General features: G+C 46.5%; 1 protein-coding gene across 1 annotated transcript in view; it reads left to right on the top strand.

Moving 5' to 3' along the window:
• The first annotated feature begins 16,455 nt into the window (after nucleotides 1-16,455).
• The window catches only part of LOC138669751 (septin-2A), a 91,279-nt gene continuing 84,903 nt past the window's right edge, over nucleotides 16,456-22,831 (top strand). Inside the window, exon 1 of the mRNA XM_069756479.1 lies at nucleotides 16,456-16,595. The gene's annotated coding sequence lies outside the window, so the exon portion shown is untranslated. The remainder of the gene's footprint in view (nucleotides 16,596-22,831) is intronic.

Genomic DNA, 22,831 nt, shown 5'->3' with positions numbered 1-22,831 from the left:
GTTTAGGTTATCATGATGGTTGTTTTTTTCTGTATATGTCATCTCTCATTACAGGCCCATATGAAAAGATGTAAATATTTGAAATGATGGATCACATAATATAGGAATAGTCGATATTGGGGATAAATATATAAGGCGTCCAGTGGAGAAATGTCATATTGTATACCGTTGTATACTATGGACCTGGAGTGGAAAAAATACTATACCTAGCTATGAGCCTGGATGTACTTTTGCGCGCTGATTGTAGCGCTATGTGACCGCTCACTGGAGCCATCTGTCATGAAGAGATCTATGGAGAATTCCTCTGTCATGCGCAGTTGCCGACTATATGGACTTTGTGCTGGAGTCCGGGACTGCGACATGCGCATATGAGCTACGGACAGGGATAATGTCACGGACATGCGCAGTACAATGTGCACCATTGGACAAGAGTGGGCGGTGTTTGTTTACTACTGACATGTGGACCAGCAGCCTATGAACTAGCGCGGTGAGGAGCGCTGCATGCTGGGCATATGTCGATCACATGATCTAAGATTTAGGAGCTGATTGGACTGCTCCTGTTCTGAACACGCCCACAAAGCCATGACGATCGTGGATGCAGTACCCGGATTGGTGCGAGTGATATTTGTTTACATTGTGGACTTAGGGGACTTATTGGGGATTTATGAGTGCGATACAATAGCGGCGAGCGATCAGAGGTAGTTGGACTATGCTAGCGGCTAGTATATATAGGGGGCTGGCAATGTGGGACTGTTTTTATATGTGTATATGTATGTTGCACTAGGATGTATTTTTTCCAGGTGTATGGAGCCATACCATTGGTTGTTAGTTAATTAATGGGTTTGGCCTAAGGGTATATAATGGTGGCTGTATTGTCTTTTCACTATGCTTGAAAAAGGTCCACGGACCGAAACGTTGCAGATGGCAGAATAAATATGGGAGCTGTTTTTTCACAATTGCTGTGGTGCTGTCCTTCTCTTCATGCGCTTCTGGATTTACCTACTGGGATGGATCCCCTGGTGAGGACATGCACTCTGCTGTCCATAGAGACATTGCCATTATAGGGTGCGGCTTTACTATTAATATTTGATACTTGACATCTCTGAAAAGTCTGCAAAAGTTCCTGGGCTTTGCTCATTTTTATCGTCGCTTCATCTGCAATTTTTCTAGTATTGCTAAACCATTGACCGATTTGACCAAGAAAGGTGCTGATGTGGTCAATTGGTCTTCTGCTGCTGTGGAAGCTTTTCAAGAGTTGAAGCGTCGTTTTTCTTCTGCCCCTGTGTTGTGTCAACCAGATGTTTCGCTTCCGTTCCAGGTCGAGGTTGATGCTTCTGAGATTGGAGCAGGGGCTGTTTTATCGCAGAGAAGTTCTGATTGCTCGGTGATGAAACCATGCGCCTTCTTTTCCAGGAAGTTTTCGCCTGCTGAGCGAAATTATGATGTGGGCAATCGAGAGTTGCTGGCCATGAAGTGAGTCTGCCAAGCGGTTGAATCCTAGACAAGCTCGTTGGTCGTTGTTTTTTGCCCGTTTTGACTTTGTGATTTCATATCTTCCGGGCTCTAAAAATGTGAAGGCAGATGCTCTGTCTAGGAGTTTTGTGCCCGACTCTCCGGGTGTATCTGAGCCGGCGGGTATCCTCAAAGAGGGAGTAATTGTGTCTGCCATCTCCCCTGATTTGCGGCGGGTGCTGCAAAAATTTCAGGCTGATAAACCTGATCGTTGCCCAGCGGAGAAACTGTTTGTCCCTGATAGGTGGACGAATAAAGTTATCTCTGAGGTTCATTGTTCGGTGTTGGCTGGTCATCCTGGAATCTTTGGTACCAGAGAGTTAGTGGCTAGATCATTTTGGTGGCCATCTCTGTCGCGGGATGTGCGTACTTTTGTGCAGTCCTGTGGGATTTGTGCTCGGGCTAAGCCCTGCTGTTCTCGTGCCAGTGGGTTGCTTTTGCCCTTGCCGGTCCCGAAGAGACCTTGGACACATATCTCTATGGATTTTATTTCAGATCTTCCCGTCTCTCAAAAGATGTCAGTCATTTGGGTGGTCTGTGATCGCTTCTCTAAGATGGTCCATTTGGTACCCTTGTCTAAATTGCCTTCCTCTTCTGATTTGGTGCCATTGTTTTTCCAGCATGTGGTTCGTTTACATGGCATTCCAGAGAATATCGTTTCTGACAGAGGTTCCCAGTTTGTTTCGAGGTTTTGGCGAGCCTTTTGTGGTAGGATGGGCATTGACTTGTCTTTTTCCTCGGCTTTCCATCCTCAGACTAATGGCCAGACCGAACGAACCAATCAGACCTTGGAAACATATCTGAGATGCTTTGTTTCTGCTGATCAGGATGACTGGGTGTCCTTTTTGCCTTTGGCTGAGTTCGCCCTTAATAATCGGGCCAGCTCGGCTACCTTGGTTTCACCGTTTTTCTGCAACTCTGGGTTCCATCCTCGTTTCTCTTCAGGGCAGGTTGAGTCTTCGGACTGTCCTGGTGTGGATACTGTGGTGGACAGGTTGCAGCAGATTTGGACTCATGTAGTGGACAATTTGACCTTGTGCCAGGAGAAGGCTCAACGTTTCGCTAATCGCAGACGCTGTGTGGGTCCCCGACTTCGGGTTGGGGACTTGGTTTGGTTATCTTCTCGTCATATTCCTATGAAGGTTTCCTCTCCTAAGTTTAAACCTCGTTTTATTGGTCCGTATAGGATTTCTGAGGTTCTTAATCCTGTGTCTTTTCGTCTGACCCTTCCAGATTCTTTTTCCATACATAACGTATTCCATAGGTCATTGTTGCGGAGATACGTGGCACCTATGGTTCCATCTGTTGATCCTCCTGCCCCGGTTTTGGTGGAGGGGGAGTTGGAGTATATTGTGGAGAAGATTTTGGATTCTCGTGTTTCTAGACGGAAACTCCAGTATCTGGTTAAGTGGAAGGGTTATGCTCAGGAAGATAATTCCTGGGTCTTTGCCTCTGATGTCCATGCTCCCGATCTTGTTCGTGCCTTTCATATGGCTCATCCTGGTCGTCCTGGGAGCTCTGGTGAGGGTTCGGTGACCCCTCCTCAAGGGGGGGGTACTGTTGTGAATTCTGTGGCAGAGCTCCCTCTTGTGGTCACAAGTGGTACTTCGGCTGATTCCCTCTGTGAGCTTCCGTTGGTGGAGGAAAGTGGTACTGCGGCTTCTGAGTTTGCTTCCTCAGGTGATATGGTGAAGTCGTTAGGTGCTGCTCTATTTAACTCCACCTAGTGCTTTGATCCTGGCCTCCAGTCAATGTTCTAGTATTGGACCTGTCTCCTCCTGGATCGTTCCTGTGGCCTGCTGCTCTGCATAGCTAAGTTATTCTTTGCTATTTGTTTGCTGTTTTTTTCTGTCCAGCTTGTCTATTTGTTTTTTCCTGCTTGCTGGAAGCTCTGGGACGCAGAGGGTCTTTTTGCCCCCTTTGCGTGGTTTTTGTAGGGTTTTGTGTTGACCGCAAAGTTACCTTTCCTATCCTCGCTCTGTTCAGAAAGTTGGGCCTCGCTTTGCTAAATCTATTTCATCTCTACGTTTGTCTTTTCATCTTAACTCACAGTCATTATATGTGGGGGCTGCCTTTTCCTTTGGGGATATTTCTCTGAGGCAAGGTAGGCTTATTTTCTATCTTCAGGCTAGCTAGTTTCTCAGGCCGTGCCGAGTTGCATAGGGAGCGTTAGGCACAATCCACGGCTTCCTTTAGTGTGTTGGAGAGGATTAGGGATTGCGGTCAACAGAGTTCCCACGTCTCAGAGCTCGTTCTTGTTTTTTGGGTTATTGCCAGGTCACTGTATGTGTGCTGACCTCTATGTCCATTGTGGTACTGAATTACCTTTCATAACAGTTCTGCAAAGGCTGCAAGGGGAAACCACAACGTCTGGCAAATTCTAAGTCCATTAAATTCAGAGCGGCGCCTGAATCCACAAATGCCATGACAGAAAATGACGATAATGAGCAGATCAAGGTCACAGATAACAGAAATTTTGGTTGTACAGTACTGATGGTAACAGAACTAGCGATTCTCTTTGTACGCTTAGGGCAATCAGAAATAACATGAGCAGAATAGCCGCAGAAAAAACACAACCTATTATGATGCCTAAATCCTTGTCGTTCAGCTCTAGACAAAATCCTATCACACTGCATAGGCTCAGGGCTCCTCTCGGAGGACAACGCCACAGTGTGCACAACTCTGCGCTCGCGCAAGTGCCGATCAATCTGAATGGCCAGAGACATAGAATCACTCAGACCAGCAGGCGTGGGGAACCCCACCATAACATCTTTAACGGATTCAGAAAGACCCTTTCTGAAAATTGCCGCCAAGGCATCCTCATTCCATTTAGTCAGTACAGACCATTTTCTAAATTTCTGGCAATATGATTCTTCCGCTTCTTGACCCTGACACAGGGCCAACAAGATCTTCTCAGCTTGATCCACAGAATTAGGCTCATCATACAATAACCCCAATGCTTGAAAGAAAGAATCAACATTACGCAAAGCAGGATTGCCAGATTCCAGGGAAAATGCCCAATCCTGTGGGTCACCACGCAGCAAGGATATGATTTTAACCTGCTGAATGGGATCACCAGAAGAACGGGGTCTCAATGCAAAAAACAGTTTACAATTATTTTTGAAACTCAAAAATTTGGATCTGTCACCAAAAAATAAATCAGGAGTGGGAATCTTAGGTTCTAAGGCAGAAGTCTGAATAATAAAATCTGAAATACCCTGTACCCTAGCAGCAAGCTGATCCACCCGAGAAACTAACTCCTGAACATTCATGTTATTACTAAGTTCTGTAGCCACCCAGAGATTAAGAGGGAAGAGAACACAAAATAGACTGGAGAAAAAAAAATGGCTCAAGAGCTTCCTTCCCTTCTTCTGAGATGCATTTAACTCATTGTTGGCCAGTTGTACTGCTATGATCTGGTGGCCTAGGAGCAGCATGAAACGTACTCTGGAGAAGGTGGTACCTGTACTGACCACAAACCCTGAACTTAGCACCGCAACTAGAAGTAGCCGTGGGATGTACCTAACACTCCCTAGACCCCTCGACACAGCCTAAGATCTAACTACCCCTAAAGACAGAAACGGAAAAACTATCTTGCCTCAGAGAAAATCCCAAAGGATAGACAGCCTACCCCCCCACAAATATTGACTGTGAAAGGAGAGGGAAATAACATACGCAGACATGAAATCAGGATTTAGCATAGGAGGCCATACTAGCTAAAAAGGAAGAATAGGACAGAGTACTATGCGGTCAGTATTAAAACACTAGAAAATATCCACCACAGAAAATACAAAACACCACATCTGACTAAAGACATGGAGGGTATATCTGCATCTCCAGAGACACAGCTAGGCTGCAAAAAATCCTTCACAGACAAAGCTGGACAAAACAAAACAAGAAAATGCACAGAACTATAAGGTCCACAGCAGGTGGACAGCAAAAACAAGGCCAGAACTTATCTTTGAAGAAATGAACAGCAGACCAGGAGAGACCAGGAATGGATGTGAATCCTCCAAAAACAATGGACAACTGGCACTGACTAAAGGATAAAGCAGGACTTAAGTAGCCCAGCCCAAATTGCAAAAAATGGATACACCTGATAAATGCTGCGATCCAACCACAGCAGCACTACCACTCATAACCACCGGAGGGAGCCCAAGAGCAGAATTCACAACACCTGGGATCCGTATTCATGTAAAAAATAAAGAATAAAAATAAAAAACATGGATATACTCACCCTCGGACGGGCCCTGGATCACAACGCTGCAAGCGTCTCCCTTTGTTCCTTAAAATGCGGTGAGTGAAGGACCTTCAACGACGTCGCGGTCACATGAGCGGTCAGGTGAGTGGTTAGATTTTTACCTGGTGCAGTATAAACGGTAAGGTCCTCAGTTCCCTTTGGTCGATCTTTATACAGGTCCAAATGTGGAAGAATGCGGCTTCAGTGGAGTTTATTTCTTCTTCCGCTTTCCCGTGAGCGGGCTCTAGTCAGTGCCCCGGCCGGCGGCAATCAGCCATGTGCTCGCCCACTACGAACAGCGACTGAGCGCTGTTGTATAGCTCTCGGTTCTCTGCCTCTGCAGGACCTTGCGTGACGTCACGGTCACGTGATTACTCACGTGACTTGCTATGGATAGCGTCGTGGACCAATTTCCTACGCGTTTCGGAATAGGACGTAGTCCTTCATCAGGGATGGTCCGTTCTGGATGTTCTCGACCTATATAGCCCGCATTAGTCATGTGTCCACATCATATATTGAAAGCAAATAGCTCAATCTCACTATTCAAGCCCTTCGGTGCTAAAGTGTCCAATTGAAATATCATTTTTGTTTCCTCCCTGGACATCTGCTGGACATAATTTCCTCTCCGCCAGCTTTTACTAACGATTTTGAGGCCTGTAATTAAAGTACCACCAATTGCGCCGTTGTGATGAGTGCAAAAGTGTTTTGACAGCGGATGGCCTTGGAATTTTTTATTAATATTCCTCAAATGCTCATTAATCCTTACTTGCAACGGTCATGTATAACTTGTTGCAGGGGCATTTTATAGAATAAATAACCCCTGTCGTATTGCAAGATATACAATCTTTTATTTGCCATTCCGTGCTTCCGTTAATGAGCGAAAGTTGTTTTTTTGTTTTTAGTAATTTACACTATTTGCACTTCATACAGGGATAGAACCCATGACCTCTGGACATATGGGGCTATTTATTTGCACCATGGATGTGTGGAACCGTAGGGGCTATTGTATTTCCCAAATTATTGGCCTTTCTGTAAATAAACAGAGGGTGCTCAGGAAGTTTATCCCCCATAATTTTGTCTTCTTTGAGAATGTCCCAGTGTCTTTTTACTATCTTCCTAAGAAGATAAGTATTCGCATTATATTGTGTAATAATGGGGACTGTTTCTAAAGGTGACTGTTTCTCACTTTTTTCTTTTATTTGAAGTAATTCCGATCTGGGTATCTCTTCCACTGCGTTTTTTGCCAAAGATAGGGAGCACGGAGAATAGCCTTTTTTAATAAATTTGTTGGTGAGAAATTCTGCTTCTTGATTAAAGTCATGGGCTTGAGAGCAGTTTCTATGTGCCCTAATTAGCTGACTCTTGGGCACATTCAATAGCCAGCTAGGAAGATGGCAACTGTCTAGCGAGATGTAATTATTCGTGTCCGTGGGTTTGTGGAAAGTTTTGGTATGATTTTTCCCATTACTAATAAAAATGTTGAGATCTAGAAAATTAATAGATTTGGTACTGGTGGTTCCAGAAAAATTTTAAAAATATGAATTTTTATTTAAATTAGTAATAAAATCTGATAATTTGGGCCACCAGTCCAGATAAAAACAATATCATCAATAAATCTTTGCCAGAGTACCAGGTTCGCATCAAGATGCCCCCCATCATAGATGGTATGATGTTCCCATCTACCCACGTACAAATTAGCATAACTTGGCGCGAACCTGGTACCCATAGCAGTACCCCACTCCTGGGAGTAGTAGTTCGCTTCCTATTTAAAATAATTATGAGTCAATATAAAATGCATACATTCTAAGATAAAAGAGACCTGTTCTTTTGGAAGAATTCCCTGTTGTTCCATAAAAAATGTTGCCGCCTCACACCCTTTCTCATGTTGAATGACGGTATACAAAGAGGTAATGTCCAATGTACCCATGATATAATGCTCTTTCCATTCTATCTCATCCATAATTCTTAAAATGTGTGTACTATCTTTCAGGTAAGATTGAAGTCTCTGAACCAATTTTTGTAGATGACAGTCTACATATTTTGACATATTTGCTGTCAAACAACCTATACCTGATATGATAAGTCTCCCGGGGGGGTTAGTTTGATTTTTATGAATTTTGAGGAGATAATAGAAGTATGGTATCCTTGGATGTTCCGTATTGATAAAAGTGAACTCTTGTTTATTAAGGATACCTTGTTCCAGACCTCTTCTAGTCAAATCCTTCAATTCTTGGATATATTTATTTGTCGGGTCTCTTGGTAAGAGGCTATAGGTCTGTTGATCACCAAGTAAGCGTAGGGATTCTCTGGCATAGTCTTCCGAGTTTAGAACGACTATGCTTCCCCCTTTATCGGCTGGTCTAATTGTTATTGCCTTGAATTTGTTTTAAAGCCTTACATTCATTATTTGTCAGGTTATTCCTAAAATTTGAGCACCTCTTATTGGAAATTTTTCTAATGTCTCGTATGACGTTCTTTTGGAATGCCTCGAAAGATTCAGAGTACTCATGAACTGGATTAAAATTAGATTTAACCCTTAATGAAGTATGTACAAAGGGGTCCGCCTGAAAAGAAGGAGGACTGGTAACACTATTAGTTGTATCTTTAGTTTTTAGGAAGTGTTTTTTAATGGCTAGTTGCCTCATAAATAATTTAATGCCAATGAAGGCCTGGAATTTGTCAAACTTCGGTAAATTTAGGTAAAGTGTTATGTCTGCTAATGAAAGGTGTAATGAAGGCAATCCAGAGACACAGTGTGCCTAGCAATCAGAGCGCACACAGTGATCTGACAAATACCCAAAAATACAAGAACGAGCTCTGAGACGTGGAAACTCTGTAGACTGCACACCTGATCCTATCCTAAACACAACTAAAAGTGGCTGTGGATTGCGCCTAACCACTACCTATGCAACTCGGCACAGCCTAAGAAACTAGCTAGCCTGAAGATAGAAAAATAGGCCTGACTTGCCCCCAGAGAAATACCCCAAAGGAAAAGGCAGCCCCCCACATATAATGACTGTGAGTAAGATGAAAAGACAAAACGTAGGGATGAAATAGATTCAGCAAAGTGGGGCCCGATATTCTTAGACAGAGCGAGGACAGTAAAGCGAACTTTGCAGTCTACAAAAAACCCTAAAGCGAAACCCACGCAAAGGGGGCAAAAAAGACCCACCGTGCCGGACTAACGGCACGGCGGTACACCCTTTGCGTCTCAGAGCTTCCAGCAAAACAAAGGACAAGCTGGACAGAAAAAAGGCAACAAAATAGCAAAAAAGCACTTAGCTATACAGAGCAGCAGGTCACAGGAACAATCAGGAGAAGCTCAGATCCAACACTGGAACATTGACTAGGAGCAAGGATAGCAGCATCAGGTGGAGTTAAGTAACGAAGCAGCTAATGAGCTCACCAGAACACCTGAGGAAGGAAGCTCAGAAGCTGCAGTACCACTTGTGACCACAGGAGTGAATTCAGCCACAGAATTCACAACAGTACCCCCCCCTTGAGGAGGGGTCACCGAACCCTCATCAGAGCCCCCAGGCCTACCAGGATGAGCCGCATGAAAGGCACGAACAAGATTGGGAGCATGAACATCAGAGGCAAAAACCCAGGAATTATCTTCCTGAGCATAACCCTTCCATTTAACCAGATACTGGAGTTTCCGTCTAGAAACACGAGAATCCAAAATCTTCTCCACAATATACTCCAATTCCCCCTCCACCAAAACCGGGGCAGGAGGCTCAACAGATGGAACCATAGGTGCCACGTATCTCCGCAACAATGACCTATGGAATACATTATGTATGGAAAAGGAGTCTGGGAGGGTCAGACGAAAAGACACAGGATTGAGAACCTCAGAAATCCTATATGGACCAATAAAACGAGGTTTAAATTTAGGAGAGGAAACCTTCATAGGAATATGACGAGAAGATAACCAAACCAGATCCCCAACACGAAGTCGGGGACCCACACGGCGTCTGCGATTAGCGAAAAGTTGAGCCCTCTCCTGGGACAAGGAAAATTGTCCACCACCTGAGTCCAGATCTGCTGCAACCTGTCCACCACAGAATCCACACCAGGACAGTCCGAAGACTCAACCTGTCCTGAAGAGAAACGAGGATGGAACCCAGAATTGCAGAAAAATGGAGAAACCAAGGTAGCCGAGCTGGCCCGATTATTAAGGGCGAACTCAGCCAACGGCAAAAAGGACACCCAATCATCCTGGTCTGCAGAAACAAAACATCTCAGATATGTTTCCAAGGTCTGATTGGTTCGTTCGGTCTGGCCATTAGTCTGAGGATGGAAAGCCGAGGAAAAGGACAGGTCAATGCCCATCCTACCACAAAAGGCTCGCCAGAACCTTGAAACAAACTGGGAACCTCTGTCAGAAACAATATTCTCAGGAATGCCATGCAACCGAACCACATGCTGAAAGAACAAAGGTACCAAATCAGAGGAGGAAGGCAATTTAGCCAAGGGCACCAGATGGACCATTTTAGAAAAGCGATCACAGACCACCCAAATGACTGACATCTTTTGAGAAACGGGAAGGTCAGAAATGAAATCCATCGAAATATGTGTCCAAGGCCTCTTTGGGACCGGCAAGGGCAAAAGCAACCCACTGGCACGAGAACAGGAGGGCTTAGCCCTAGCACAAATCCCACAGGACTGCACAAAAGTACGTACATCCCGTGACAGAGATGGCCACCAGAAGGATCTAGCCACTAACTCTCTGGTACCAAAGATTCCAGGATGACCAGCCAACACCGAACAATGAAGTTCAGAGATAAGTTTATTAGTCCACCTATCAGGGACGAACAGTTTCTCCGCTGGACAACGATCAGGTTTATTCGCCTGAAATTTTTGCAGCACCCGCCGCAAATCAGGGGAGATGGCAGACACAATGACTCCTTCCTTGAGGATACCCGCTGGCTCAGATAAACCCGGAGAGTCGGGCACAAAACTCCTAGACAGAGCATCCGCCTTCACATTTTTAGAGCCCGGAAGGCACGAAATCACAAAGTCGAAGCGGGCAAAAAATAACGACCAACGGGCCTGTCTAGGATTCAAGCGCTTGGCAGACTCGAGATAAGTCAAGTTCTTATGATCAGTCAATACCACCACGCGATGCTTAGCTCCTTCAAGCCAATGACGCCACTCCTCGAATGCCCACTTCATGGCCAGCAACTCTCGGTTGCCCACATCATAATTACGCTCAGCGGGCGAAAACTTCCTGGAAAAGAAAGCACATGGTTTCATCACTGAGCAATCAGAACCTCTCTGTGACAAAACCGCCCCTGCTCCAATCTCAGAAGCATCAACCTCAACCTGGAACGGAAGAGAAACATCTGGCTGACACAACACAGGGGCAGAACAAAAACGACGCTTCAACTCCTGAAAAGCTTCCACAGCAGCAGAAGACCAATTGACCAAATCAGCACCCTTCTTGGTCAAATCGGTCAATGGTTTGGCAATGCTAGAAAAATTACAGATGAAGCGACGATAAAAATTAGCAAAGCCCAGGAACTTTTGCAGACTTTTCAGAGATGTCGGCTGAATCCAATCCTGGATGGCTTGGACCTTAACTGGATCCATCTCGATAGTAGAAGGGGTAAAGATGAATCCCAAAAATGAAACTTTCTGCACACCGAAGAGACACTTTGATCCCTTCACAAACAAAGAGTTAGCACGCAGGACCTGAAAAACCATTCTGACCTGCTTCACATGAGACTCCCAATCATCTGAGAAGATCAAAATGTCATCCAAGTAAACAATCAGGAATTTATCCAGGTACTCACGGAAGATGTCATGCATAAAAGACTGAAACACAGATGGAGCATTGGCAAGTCCGAACGGCATCACTAGATACTCAAAATGACCCTCGGGCGTATTGAATGCAGTTTTCCATTCATCTCCTTGCCTGATTCTCACCAGATTATACGCACCACGAAGATCTATCTTAGTGAACCAACTAGCCCCCTTAATCTGAGCAAACAAGTCAGAAAACAATGGCAAGGGATACTGAAATTTAACAGTGATCTTATTAAGAAGGCGGTAATCAATACACGGTCTCAGCGAACCATCCTTCTTAGCTACAAAGAAGAACCCTGCTCCCAGTGGTGATGACGATGGGCGAATATGTCCCTTCTCTAGGGATTCCTTCACATAACTGCGCATAGCGGCGTGTTCGGGCACGGATAAATTAAATAATCGACCTTTAGGGAATTTACTACCAGGAATCAAATTGATAGCACAATCACAATCCCTATGCGGAGGTAGGGCATCGGACTTGGGCTCTTCAAATACATCCTGATAATCAGACAAGAACTCTGGGACCTCAGAAGGGGTGGATGACGAAATCGACAAAAATGGAACATCACCATGTACCCCCTGACAACCCCAGCTGGATACCGACATGGAATTCCAATCCAATACTGGATTATGGGTTTGTAGCCATGGCAACCCCAACACGACCACATCATGCAGATTATGCAACACCAGAAAGCGAATAACTTCCTGATGTGCAGGAGCCATGCACATGGTCAGCTGGGCCCAGTACTGAGGTTTATTCTTGGCCAAAGGTGTAGCATCAATTCCTCTCAATGGAATAGGACACCGCAAAGGCTCCAAGAAAAACCCACAACGTTTAGCATAATCCAAATCCATCAGATTTAGGGCAGCGCCTGAATCCACAAACGCCATGACAGAAAACGACGACAAAGAGCATATCAAGGTAATGGACAGAAGGAATTTGGACTGTACAGTACCAATGACGGCAGACCTAGCGGACCGCTTAGTGCGCTTAGGACAATCAGAAATAGCATGAGTGGAATCACCACAGTAGAAACATAGCCCATTCAGACGTCTGTATTCCTGCCGTTCCACTCTGGTCATAGTCCTATCGCACTGCATAGGCTCAGGTTTAACCTCAGGCAATACCGCCAAATGGTGCACAGATTTACGCTCGTGCAAGCATCTACCGATCTGAATGGCTAAAGACAAAGACTCATTCAAACCAGCAGGCATAGGAAATCCCACCATGACATCCTTAAGAGCCTCAGAGAGACCCTTTCTGAACAAGCTGCCAGCGCAGATTCATTCCACTGAGTGAGTACTGACCATTTCCTAAATTTCTGACAATATACTTCTATATCATCCTGACCCTGGCACAAAGCCAGCAAATTTTTCTCAGCCTGATCCACTGAATTAGGCTCATCGTACAGTAATCCGAGTACCAGGAAAAACGCATCGACACTACTCAATGCAGGGTCTCCTGGCGCAAGAGAAAATGCCCAGTCTTGAGGGTCGCCGCGCAAAAAAGAAATAATAATCAAAACCTGTTGAATAGGATTACCAGAAGAATGAGGTTTCAAGGCCAGAAATAGCTTACAATTATTTTTGAAACTTGGAAACTTAGTTCTATCTCCAAAAAACAAATCAGGAATAGGAATTCTTGGTTCTAACATAGATTTCTGATCAATAGTATCTTGAATCTTTTGTACATTTATAACGAGATTATCCATTGAAGAGCACAGACCCTGAAAATCCATGTCCACACCTGTGTCCAGAAACACCCAAATGTCTAGGGGAAAAAAAAAAAAAAATGAACACAGAGCAGAGAAAAAAAAAAAAAATGATGTCAGAACTTTTTCTTTCCCTCTATTGAGAATCATTAGTGGCTCCTAGTACTGTTATGTCTGCTAATGAAAGGTGTAATGAAGGCAATCCAGAGACACTGTGTGCCTAGCGATCAGAGCGCACACAGTGATCTGACAAATACCCAAAAATACAAGAACGAGCTCTGAGACGTGGAAACTCTGTAGACTGCACACCTGATCCTATCCTAAACACAACTAAAAGTGGCTGTGGATTGCGCCTAACCACTACCTATGCAACTCGGCACAGCCTAAGAAACTAGCTAGCCTGAAGATAGAAAAATAGGCCTGACTTGCCCCCAGAGAAATACCCCAAAGGAAAAGGCAGCCCCCCACATATAATGACTGTGAGTAAGATGAAAAGACAAAACGTAGGGATGAAATAGATTCAGCAAAGTGGGGCCCGATATTCTTAGACAGAGCGAGGACAGTAAAGCGAACTTTGCAGTCTACAAAAAACCCTAAAGCGAAACCCACGCAAAGGGGGCAAAAAAGACCCACCGTGCCGGACTAACGGCACGGCGGTACACCCTTTGCGTCTCAGAGCTTCCAGCAAAACAAAGGACAAGCTGGACAGAAAAAAGGCAACAAAATAGCAAAAAAGCACTTAGCTATACAGAGCAGCAGGTCACAGGAACAATCAGGAGAAGCTCAGATCCAACACTGGAACATTGACTAGGAGCAAGGATAGCAGCATCAGGCGGAGTTAAGTAACGAAGCAGCTAATGAGCTCACCAGAACACCTGAGGGAGGAAGCTCAGAAGCTGCAGTACCACTTGTGACCACAGGAGTGAATTCAGCCACAGAATTCACAACAGTAAAGTTTGATCAGAAGAGCGGGTGTGTATGTTTGATTTTGTTATTGTTTTTTTAAGGTTTTTTCGAATTTTTCCTAAAGGGAGTTGTCATGGGAGAATTGATTTTGTTATTTTGATGTAGGGTCTCTTGCCCACTAGTGGATGGAAACTCTACCCCATTATCCAAAATTTGAAATCTATTTTGGAATGCTTGTGATGATATGGGTGTGTATATGGATATATCATGAATTGATGGACAAGAGTCTGCTGACATGGTACTAGTATTAGGGATAATCTGTTGTTCCAGATTTTCCGATTCCTTAGTGGGATGTACTGAAAATCTGTTTTCATATGTAAAGCTGTTTGTCGTTTCATCCAGCGTTACAAATTGATTAATATTGTTGTTATTTTGTTGTTGTTGTTGATTCCCATGTTCCGTCTCAGAGCTGCAATTGTAGCTAGTGTAATTCTGTATGGGTGATCTAGATGGAACTAGGTTAGGCCAATTCGGAATTAGGTCTCTATTAAACTTGGTGCGTTTTTTCTCCAAAATTTCTTTTTCTTTTGATAGAATCCTCATCCTGATACTTGATAATTTTAAAATGTCAGGATGTTGTTCGAATGGTCTAATATCATCAAATAATTTGGAGATATTGTTTTTAAGTGTAGTTAGATGTTGCCTTCGTTTCTCAATTATGAAGGAGACTGTTCTGACCGAAAAGTCATGAAACCTAATGTCCAATTCTTTTGCTGTTGTTGGATCTCCAATGCCCCCCGATATTGGTTTATACACTGTTAGACCTTTTGGGATACAGTTAAAAGACAAATATTTTTCCAGTGTAGCAATTTCCCGAAGGTCCCTCATTTCCTTAATTAAATGGTGTTCCAGCTCTTTCAGGGATTCAATTGCTTTAGTAGCAGCCTCCCTATTATGTTTATTGGGGGTTTCCGTGTGGGACTGATGAAAAAACTTCTGTATCGTATGTATCCTTTTATTTCTATCAGAAAAAAGGTTGTTGCAATCCAATCCAAACCAAAGGGAACTGAGGACTTTAACGTTTATACTGCACCAGGTAAAAATCTAAAGTTCTTTTTTACGGACAGTTAATATTGCTCAGAGCTTTTTTTGTTATTTGGACAATGCTGTGCTCCATGGCGGAGCTATTTTAAACAAACACAAATCTATTTTTAAATAGTTTTTAAAGCCATACAAAAGGTGTAAATACTCATAGTTATTCTGGAGGTACTTAGTGGCCATAAAACTAGAGAACCCAGCGCGGATTGTTTATATATATCTGTGTATAGCTACTAATACAGAGGGGTGGCACTGTATTTGTATCCGCTGCAGGATTCAGAGTTTCTGAAGCGCTACTGGTGTGTTTAATTTTATTCCATGTATATGGATACACCTAAACAAAATGGGAATGGTTGGTGATATCAGCTTCCTGTTTGTGGCACATTAGTATATGGGAGAGGGAAATCTTTTCCAGATGGGTGGTGACCATGGTGGCCATTTTGAAGTCGGCCATTTTGGATCCAACTTTATTTTTTTCAATGGGAAGAGGGTCATGTGACACATCAAACTTATTGAGAATTTCACAAGAAAAACAATGGTCTGCTTGGTTTTAACGTAACTTTATTCTTTCATGAGTTATTTACAAGTTTATGACCACTTATAAAATGTGTTCAAAGTGCTGCCCATTGTGTTGGATTGTCAATGCAACCTTCTTCTCCCACTCTTAACACACTGATCATTTTCCCCCCAATATGGGACAATTACTATGTAGCTCATGGGGTTTCTGCATTTATTTACAGTACTAGGTTATAGGTTGTCCCCGATGGTCTTAATGCTACCATCAACCTTACACCCCGTGCAACTAGGAATCATCACTCCCCATACCAGTGGGGGGCACCGCTGCAGCGGCCCTGGGGGTACACAAGGGCTAAGTATGTAGGTAAGAACATTCTCTAGTCTAGAACAAGGGTTCCTTTAACATTATAGAAACCCCCTTTAAGGCAGAGTACTGAATAAAATATAGATGCCAAACCGGTGCACCGGAGACACCGGCAATGCTGAGAGCCAAGACACGTGACACTGAAAAACTCCAGCTATCCACATTATTGAATGGCTGCTGCACATTACAAGGATACAAGTGACAGGACACGTTCCCTCCTCCCATCACATTCCCACAGCCTCCAGCCGCCCGGCTCATGTGACGCTCTGGAACGCCACCATTATTCTGAATGGAGAGGTACCATCGAGTCGCTACCGCCGCAGTGCACTCTGGGATTGTGGAGGTCTGCGGTTGGGAGGGGCTCGGATTCCAAAGTAGAGCGGCACCGTGATAGCAGCGCCCGGTGTGCACAAGCGGAAGCTCCGAGCCTCCCGGTCAGGTGAGCGCAGCCCGGTGTTATCAGCGGCCGCCGCGCTTCTGCCCATCTGCTGAGTGCGGGGAAATGGCCGGTGACCAGCGCCTGTTATTACCAGCTGTCCTGTGTGTACAGTGTCTCATGTGTAGCGTATTGTATGTATGAGATGTGGCGGTGTCTGATGTAGAGTCTGATGTGTGCATTAGATTGTGTTTGCAGTGTGTAGTGTATATTGTGTTCATGTAGTGTACGCATCTAACTGTGTGTGCGGTGTGATGTACGTCTGCTGTGTGTGTGCGGTGTGATGTACGTCTGCTGTGTGTGCGGTGTGATGTACGTCTGCTGTGTGTGTGCGGTGTGATGTACGTCTGCTGTGTGTGTGCGGTGTGATGTACGTCTGCTGTGTGTGCGGTGTGATGTACGTCTGCTGTGTGTATGCGGTGTGATGTACGTCTGCTGTGTGTGTGCGGTGTGATGTACGTCTGCTGTGTGTATGCGGTGTGATGTACGTCTGCTGTGTGTGTGCGGTGTGATGTACGTCTGCTGTGTGTGTGCGGTGTGATGTACGTCTGCTGTGTGTGCGGTGTGATGTAGGTCTGCTGTGTGTGTGCGGTGTGATGTACGTCTGCTGTGTGTGCGGTGTGATGTACGTCTGCTGTGTGTGTGCGGTGTGATGTACGTCTGCTGTGTGTGTGCGGTGTGATGTACGTCTGCTGTGTGTGCGGTGTGATGTACGTCTGCTGTGTGTGTGCGGTGTGATGTACGTCTGCTGTGTGTGTGCGGTGTGATGTACGTCTGCTGTGTGTGTGCGGTGTGATGTACGTCTGCTGTGTGTGCGGTGTGATGTACGTCTGCTGTGTGTGCGGTGTGATGTACGTCTGCTGTGTGTGTGCGGTGTGATGTACGTCTGCTGTGTGTGTGCGGTGTGATGTACGTCTGCTGTGTGTGTGCGGTGTGATGTACGTCTGCTGTGTGTGCGGTGTGATGTAGGTCTGCTGTGTGTGTGCGGTGTGATGTACGTCTGCTGTGTGTGCGGTGTGATGTACGTCTGCTGTGTGTATGCGGTGTGATGTACGTCTGCTGTGTGTATGCGGTGTGATGTACGTCTGCTGTGTGTGTGCGGTGTGATGTACGTCTGCTGTGTGTGTGCGGTGTGATGTACGTCTGCTGTGTGTGCGGTGTGATGTACGTCTGCTGTGTGTGTGCGGTGTGATGTACGTCTGCTGTGTGTATGCGGTGTGATGTACGTCTGCTGTGTGTGTGCGGTGTGATGTACGTCTGCTGTGTGTGTGCGGTGTGATGTACGTCTGCTGTGTGTGCGGTGTGATGTACGTCTGCTGTGTGTGCGAGGTGTGATGTACGTCTGCTGTGTGTGCAGTGTGATGTACGTCTGCTGTGTGTGCAGTGTGATGTACGTCTGCTGTGTGTGCAGTGTGATGTACGTCTGCTGTGTGTGCGGTGTGATGTACGTCTGCTGTGTGTGTGCAGTGTGATGTACGTCTGCTGTGTGTATGCGGTGTGATGTACGTCTGCTGTGTGTGTGCGGTGTGATGTACGTCTGCTGTGTGTGTGCGGTGTGATGTACGTCTGCTGTGTGTGCGGTGTGATGTACGTCTGCTGTGTGTGTGCGGTGTGATGTACGTCTGCTGTGTGTATGCGGTGTGATGTACGTCTGCTGTGTGTGTGCGGTGTGATGTACGTCTGCTGTGTGTGTGCGGTGTGATGTACGTCTGCTGTGTGTGCGGTGTGATGTACGTCTGCTGTGTGTGCGAGGTGTGATGTACGTCTGCTGTGTGTGCAGTGTGATGTACGTCTGCTGTGTGTGCAGTGTGATGTACGTCTGCTGTGTGTGCAGTGTGATGTACGTCTGCTGTGTGTGCGGTGTGATGTACGTCTGCTGTGTGTGTGCAGTGTGATGTACGTCTGCTGTGTGTGTGCGGTGTGATGTACGTCTGCTGTGTGTGTGCGGTGTGATGCGCGTCTGCTGTGTGATGCGCGTCTGCCATAGGTAATGTGTGTGTTGCATGTGTTTATTGTGTCTGTTGGTATGGGTGTGCAGTATCCGTCTGCTGTGTGGGTGTGTAGGAATGAATGTGCAGTTAGCCATTTCTCATTATTATCATACATGAGAGCGAACACACGGCACCTTCTCACCAAACCTCCCTCCGTAATGATTCTGCCATTGACAATCCTCATCCTTAGAATATTTGCTGCTGGCATTTGATTATCGGGCAGTTACCTAGTGGTGATAAACATTCTCATTCTCGCTAATATCCTGAGGTCTCCACCAGGAGTGACTCTTAGTGTATGGGGTATACAGCTGCAGTCTCCACCAGGAGTGACTCTTAGTGTATGGGGTATACAGCTGCAGTCTCCACCAGGAGTGACTCTTCGTGTATGGGGTATACAGCTGCAGTCCCCACCAGGAGTGACTCTTAGTGTATGGGGTATACAGCTGCAGTCTCCACCAGGAGCGACTCTTCGTGTATGGGGTATACAGCTGCAGTCTCCACCAGGAGTGACCCTTAGTGTATGGGGTATACAGCTGCAGTCTCCACCAGGAGTGACCCTTAGTGTATGGGGTATACAGCTGCAGTCTCCACCAGGAGTGACCCTTAGTGTATGGGGTATACAGCTGCAGTCTCCACCAGGAGTGACCCTTAGTGTATGGGGTATACAGCTGCAGTCTCCACCAGGAGTGACCCTTAGTGTATGGGGTATACAGCTGCAGTCCCCACCAGGAGTGACCCTTAGTGTATGGGGTATACAGCTGCAGTCCCCACCAGGAGTGACCCTTAGTGTATGGGGTATACAGCTGCAGTCCCCACCAGGAGTGACTCTTAGTGTATGGGGTATACAGCTGCAGTCCCCACCAGGAGTGACTCTTAGTGTATGGAGTATACAGCTGCAGTCCCCACCAGGAGTGACCCTTAGTGTATGGGGTATACAGCTGCAGTCTCCACCAGGAGTGACCCTTAGTGTATGGGGTATACAGCTGCAGTCCCCACCAGGAGTGACCCTTAGTGTATGGGGTATACAGCTGCAGTCTCCACCAGGAGTGACCCTTAGTGTATGGGGTATACAGCTGCAGTCCCCACCAGGAGTGACTCTTAGTGTATGGGGTATACAGCTGCAGTCTCCACCAGGAGTGACCCTTAGTGTATGGGGTATACAGCTGCAGTCTCCACCAGGAGTGACCCTTAGTGTATGGGGTATACAGCTGCAGTCCCCACCAGGAGTGACCCTTAGTGTATGGGGTATACAGCTGCAGTCTCCACCAGGAGTGACCCTTAGTGTATGGGGTATACAGCTGCAGTCTCCACCAGGAGTGACCCTTAGTGTATGGGGTATACAGCTGCAGTCCCCACCAGGAGTGACCCTTAGTGTATGGGGTATACAGCTGCAGTCCCCACCAGGAGTGACTCTTAGTGTATGGGGTATACAGCTGCAGTCTCCACCAGGAGTGACTCTTCGTGTATGGGGTATACAGCTGCAGTCTCCACCAGGAGTGACTCTTCGTGTATGGGGTATACAGCTGCAGTCTCCACCAGGAGTGACTCTTAGTGTATGGGGTATACAGCTGCAGTCTCCACCAGGAGTGACTCTTAGTGTATGGGGTATACAGCTGCAGTCTCCACCAGGAGTGACTCTTCGTGTATGGGGTATACAGCTGCAGTCCCCACCAGGAGTGACTCTTAGTGTATGGGGTATACAGCTGCAGTCTCCACCAGGAGCGACTCTTCGTGTATGGGGTATACAGCTGCAGTCTCCACCAGGAGTGACCCTTAGTGTATGGGGTATACAGCTGCAGTCTCCACCAGGAGTGACCCTTAGTGTATGGGGTATACAGCTGCAGTCCCCACCAGGAGTGACCCTTAGTGTATGGGGTATACAGCTGCAGTCTCCACCAGGAGTGACCCTTAGTGTATGGGGTATACAGCTGCAGTCTCCACCAGGAGTGACCCTTAGTGTATGGGGTATACAGCTGCAGTCCCCACCAGGAGTGACCCTTAGTGTATGGGGTATACAGCTGCAGTCCCCACCAGGAGTGACTCTTAGTGTATGGGGTATACAGCTGCAGTCTCCACCAGGAGTGACCCTTAGTGTATGGGGTATACAGCTGCAGTCCCCACCAGGAGTGACCCTTAGTGTATGGGGTATACAGCTGCAGTCTCCACCAGGAGTGACTCTTAGTGTATGGGGTATACAGCTGCAGTCTCCACCAGGAGTGACCCTTAGTGTATGGGGTATACAGCTGCAGTCTCCACCAGGAGTGACCCTTAGTGTATGGGGTATACAGCTGCAGTCTCCACCAGGAGTGACCCTTCGTGTATGGGGTATACAGCTGCAGTCCCCACCAGGAGCGACTCTTCGTGTATGGGGTATACAGCTGCAGTCTCCACCAGGAGTGACTCTTAGTGTATGGGGTATACAGCTGCAGTCCCCACCAGGAGTGACTCTTAGTGTATGGGGTATACAGCTGCAGTCCCCACCAGGAGTGACTCTTAGTGTATGGGGTATACAGCTGCAGTCCCCACCAGGAGTGACCCTTAGTGTATGGGGTATACAGCTGCAGTCTCCACCAGGAGTGACCCTTAGTGTATGGGGTATACAGCTGCAGTCCCCACCAGGAGTGACTCTTAGTGTATGGGGTATACAGCTGCAGTCCCCACCAGGAGTGACTCTTAGTGTATGGAGTATACAGCTGCAGTCCCCACCAGGAGTGACCCTTAGTGTATGGGGTATACAGCTGCAGTCTCCACCAGGAGTGACCCTTAGTGTATGGGGTATACAGCTGCAGTCCCCACCAGGAGCGACTCTTCGTGTATGGGGTATACAGCTGCAGTCTCCACCAGGAGTGACTCTTAGTGTATGGGGTATACAGCTGCAGTCCCCACCAGGAGTGACTCTTAGTGTATGGGGTATACAGCTGCAGTCCCCACCAGGAGTGACCCTTAGTGTATGGGGTATACAGCTGCAGTCTCCACCAGGAGTGACCCTTAGTGTATGGGGTATACAGCTGCAGTCCCCACCAGGAGTGACTCTTAGTGTATGGGGTATACAGCTGCAGTCCCCACCAGGAGCGACTCTTAGTGTATGGGGTATACAGCTGCAGTCTCCACCAGGAGTGACTCTTAGTGTATGGGGTATACAGCTGCAGTCTCCACCAGGAGTGACCCTTAGTGTATGGGGTATACAGCTGCAGTCCCCACCAGGAGTGACTCTTAGTGTATGGGGTATACAGCTGCAGTCTCCACCAGGAGTGACTCTTAGTGTATGGGGTATACAGCTGCAGTCCCCACCAGGAGTGACCCTTAGTGTATGGGGTATACAGCTGCAGTCCCCACCAGGAGTGACCCTTAGTGTATGGGGTATACAGCTGCAGTCCCCACCAGGAGTGACCCTTAGTGTATGGGGTATACAGCTGCAGTCCCCACCAGGAGTGACTCTTAGTGTATGGGGTATACAGCTGCAGTCCCCACCAGGAGTGACCCTTAGTGTATGGGGTATACAGCTGCAGTCCCCACCAGGAGTGACTCTTAGTGTATGGGGTATACAGCTGCAGTCCCCACCAGGAGTGACTCTTAGTGTATGGGGTATACAGCTGCAGTCCCCCCAGGAGTGACTCTTAGTGTATGGAGTATACAGCTGCAGTCTCCACCAGGAGTGACTCTTAGTGTATGGAGTATACAGCTGCAGTCTCCACCAGGAGTGACTCTTAGTGTATGGAGTATACAGCTGCAGTCTCCACCAGGAGTGACTCTTAGTGTATGGAGTATACAGCTGCAGTCCCCACCAGGAGTGACTCTTAGTGTATGGAGTATACAGCTGCAGTCCCCACCAGGAGTGACTCTATGTACAGCTCCCCGTCCGTTTACCTCCTCCTTTTAGGAACAGACAAACTTATTTCATGCTCTTTTTTTTTTTTATTGCGGAATTAAATGTTCATGCAGAACAATTTCTTCCGTTCTTAAAAATACCTGACACTAAATGGAAACCTGAAGGAGCTCCTAATAATCAATCAAGTCCCTCTTCTTCAATTTCCATCAGCTGGTAAGCTGAGCCTTTCTGGCTATGAATTGTTCCTGTAAACCAGTGTTCCCCAAGTCCGGTCCTCAAGAGCCACCAACAGGTCATGTTTTCAGGATTTCCTTAGTATTGCACAGGTGATAATTGCATCACCTGGACAGGCAAGCATTCAATCACCTGTGCAATACTAAGGAAATCCTGAAAACATGACCTGTTGGTGGCTCGTGAGG

Source organism: Ranitomeya imitator, chromosome 1 (genome assembly GCF_032444005.1).
Source record: "Ranitomeya imitator isolate aRanImi1 chromosome 1, aRanImi1.pri, whole genome shotgun sequence".
In the NCBI taxonomy this organism is placed as follows: domain Eukaryota; kingdom Metazoa; phylum Chordata; class Amphibia; order Anura; family Dendrobatidae; genus Ranitomeya; species Ranitomeya imitator.
The sequence above is the reverse complement of the archived record's forward strand: the minus strand, read 5'-3'. Positions and strand labels throughout refer to the sequence as shown.